At 40.1% G+C, this 3,716-nt stretch overlaps 1 pseudogene; it reads left to right on the top strand.

Annotated features, from left to right (window-relative positions):
• Nucleotides 1–1,129: 1,129 nt before the first annotated feature.
• On the top strand, nt 1,130–2,324 carry LOC129553634 (olfactory receptor 52E4-like; annotated as a pseudogene).
• The last annotated feature ends 1,392 nt before the right edge of the window (nt 2,325–3,716 follow it).

The following is a 3,716-nucleotide window of genomic DNA, read 5'->3' as shown; positions in this document are numbered from 1 at the left end:
AAATGAGTCAGTTCTTCGAATCAGGTGGCCAAAGTATTGGAGTTTCAGCTTTAGCATCAGTCCTTCCAATGAATATTCAGGACTGATTTCCTTTAGGATGGACTGGTTGGATCTCTTTGAAGTCCAAGGGACTCTCAAGAGTCTTCTCCAACACCACAGTTCAAAAGCATCAATTCTTTGGTGATCAGCTTTCTTTATAGTCCAACTCTCACATCCATACATGACTACTGGAAAAACCATATACTTGACTAGATGGACCTTTGTTGGCAAAGTAATATCTGCTTTTTAATATGCTGTCTAGGTTGGTCATAACTTTCCTTTCAAGGAGCAATCATCTTTTAATTTCATGGCTGCAATCACCATCTGCAGTGATTTTGGAGCCCAGAAAAATAAAGTTTCTCACTGTTTCCACTGTTTCTCCATCTATTTGCCATGAAGTGATGGGACCAGATGCCATGATCTTAGTTTTCTGAATGTTGAGTTTTAAGCCAACTTTTTTACTCTCCTCTTTCTCTTTCATTAAGAGGCTTTTGAGTTCCTCTTCACTTTCTGCCATAAAGGTGGTGTTATCTGAATATCTGAGGTTCTGGATATTTCTCCCAGCAATCTTGATTTCAGCTTGTGCTTCTTCCAGCCCAGCGTTTCTCATGATGTAGTCTGCATATAAGTTAAATCAGTAGGGTGACAATATACAGCCTTGACATACTCCTTTCCCAATTTGGAACCAGTCTGTTCATCCATGTCCAGTTCTAACTGCTGTTTCCAGACCTGCATATAGATTTCTCAAGAAGCAGGTCAGGTGGTCTGGTATTCCCATCTCTTTAAGAATTTTCCACGGTTTGTTGTGATCCACACAGAGGTGATTATGAATCATTATACCACACTAACATTCAGAGAAGTGCAACTTATAAAATCCATGTGAAATATTAAACAGGATAGGAATAATTTGAATATCTTTGAGAGTTAAATTTAATTGGACCCTACTTTCCTTCCATTATGTTCTCAATAATTTTATTGTTATTCTACTATATAAACACATACAGTGACATCTAACCACCATATATCCCCTCATGTCTCCTCAGAAATACTGAAGAAGACAGCAGACCATCCTGCAAGAAGTTTCAGCAGAATGTCCTTTGTTAATGACACCACCTCACATCCTTCTGCCTTCCTTCTGCTGGGTGTACCTGGTCTGGAAGATTTCCATATATGGATTGCTTTCCCTTTCTTTGTTGTTTACCTGATAGCCCTTGTAGGGAATGTCACAATCCTGTTTGTAATCAAGATGGACCAGAGCCTTCATCAACTCATGTTCTACTTCCTGGCTCTTCTTTCCTTTATTGATCTAGGTCTGTTCACTTCTACCACATCCAAAATGCTGGCCATCTTCTGGTTCAACCATAGGAAGGTAAGCTTTGAAGCCTGCCTCATCCAAATGTTCTTTATCCACACCTGTTCTTTATTCCACTGGCATGGAATCTGGTGTACTCCTGGCCATGGCAATTGACCGCTTTGTTGCCATCTGTTATCCACTGAGGTATACCACTATGCTCACCAACAAAATGGTAGCCATCATGGCCTCTGTTGTAGTAGTGAGGCCAGTCCTCCTTGCCATCCCCTTTTGTCCTCTTCTCAAAAGACTTCCCTTCTGTGGACGTTACATTATTCCTCATACCTATTGTGAGCATATGGGAATTGCTCGTCTAGCCTGTGCTAACGTAAGAGTCAACATTCCGTTCCGTTCAGTCTCTCAGTCGTGTCCGACTCTTTGCGACCCCGTGGACTGTAGCCTACCAGGCTTTTCCGTCCATGGGATTCTCCAGGCAAGAATACTGGAGTGGGTTACCGTTTCCTTCTCCAGGGGATCTTCCCGACCCAGGGATCGAACCCGGGTCTCCCGCATTGGAGGCAGACGCTTTAACCTCTGAGCCACCAGGGAAGCCCCTAAGAGTCAACATTATCTATGGCTTATTTACCATTGCTGCCCTGATCTTTGACTTGCTCCTCATTGCCCTTTCCTGTGTTCAGATCCTACAAACTGTTTTCCACCTTCCTTCTAGGGATGCCAGACTCAAAGCACTCAGCACATGTGGTTCACATGTCTGTGTCATCTTAGCCTTTTACACACCAGCATTTTTCTCCTTATGACACACCTGTTTGGTAGAAATGTTCCTCTTTACATTCACATCCTTCTGGCCAATTTGTATGTAGTTGTTCCTCCTTGTTTAAATCCAGTCATTTACGGGGTCAGGACAAAGCAAATTTGGAACAGAGTTGTGAGAATATTTGTCAAGAAAGAGGGACCTAATATATTAGAAAGTTGAAAACTTCTAGCAGGCTAACTTTTATCTTGTACTTCTCTCAGGGTACCAGATGAAATTATGAAAAGTTTTGTAAGGAATTACTTTGGCCTTTATTAGATACTTGTAAGTGTATAACTCAGTGGTTCCTTTTCATAATTTATATATTTTTAAATGTATTTTTTATTGAAGGATAATTGCTCTACAGAATTTTGTTGTTTTCTGTCAAATCTCAACATGAATCAGCCACAGGTATGCATACATCCATTCCCTTTTGAACCTGCCTCCCATCTCCCTCCCCAGCCCACCCTTCTGGGTTGATATGGAGCCCCTGTTTGAGTTTCCTGAGTCATACAGCAAATTTCTGTTGGCTTTCTATTTTACATATGATAATGTAAGTTTCCATCTTACTCTTTCCATACATCTCACCCTCTCTGCCCCTCTCTTCATGTCCATAATTCTATTCTCTATGTCTGTTTCTTCACTGTTGCCCTGTAAATAAATTCTTCAGAAACATTTTTCTAGATTCTGTATATATATGCATCAGAATATGATATTTATCTTTCTCTTTATGACTTACTTCACTCTGTATAATAGGCTCTAGGTTCATCCACCTCATTAGGACTGAGTCAAATGCATTTTTTTTATGGCTGAGTAATATTCCATTGTGTTTATGCACCACAACTTCTTTATCTATTCATTTGTGGATGGGCATCTAGGTTGCTTTCATGTTCTAGCTGTTGTAAATAGTGCTGCAATGAACAAGGGGATACATGTGTTTTTTCAATTTTGGTTTCTTCAGGGTATATACCTAGGAGATAGATTGCTGGATCATGTTGTGGTTTTATTCCTAGCTTTTTAAGGAATCTCCATACCGTCTTACATAGTGGCTGTATCAGTTTACATTACCACCAACAGTGCAAGAGTAACAATCCCTTTTTTCCACACCCTCTCCAGCATTTATTGTTTATAGTTTCTGGTCTCTCATCTAGGTCTTTAATCCATTTTGAATTTATCTTTCTGTGGTATTAGGGAATCTCTAATTTTCTTGAAGAGATCTCTTGTTTTTCCTATTCTGTTGTTTTCCTCTATTTCTTTGCATTGATCACTGAGGAAGGCTTTCTTATCTCTCCTTGCTATTCTTTGGAACTCTGCGTTCAGATGCTTATATCTTTCCTTTTCTCCTTTGCTTTTCGCTTCTCTTCTTTTCACAGCTATTTGTAAGGCCTCCTCAGAAAGCCATTTTGCTTTTTTGTATTACTTTTCCATGGGGATGGTCTTGGTCCCTGTCTCCTGTACAATGTCACGAACCTCCGTCCAGAGTTCATCAGGCACTCTATCTATCAGATCTAGTCCCTTAAATCTATTTCTCACTTCCACTGTATAATCATAAGGGATTTGATTTAGTTCATATCT

Source organism: Moschus berezovskii, chromosome 14 (assembly GCF_049115385.1).
Source record: "Moschus berezovskii isolate FMDL1 chromosome 14, NW_MosBer_1.0, whole genome shotgun sequence".
NCBI classification, from domain to species: Eukaryota; Metazoa; Chordata; class Mammalia; order Artiodactyla; family Moschidae; genus Moschus; species Moschus berezovskii.
The sequence above is the reverse complement of the archived record's forward strand: the minus strand, read 5'-3'. Positions and strand labels throughout refer to the sequence as shown.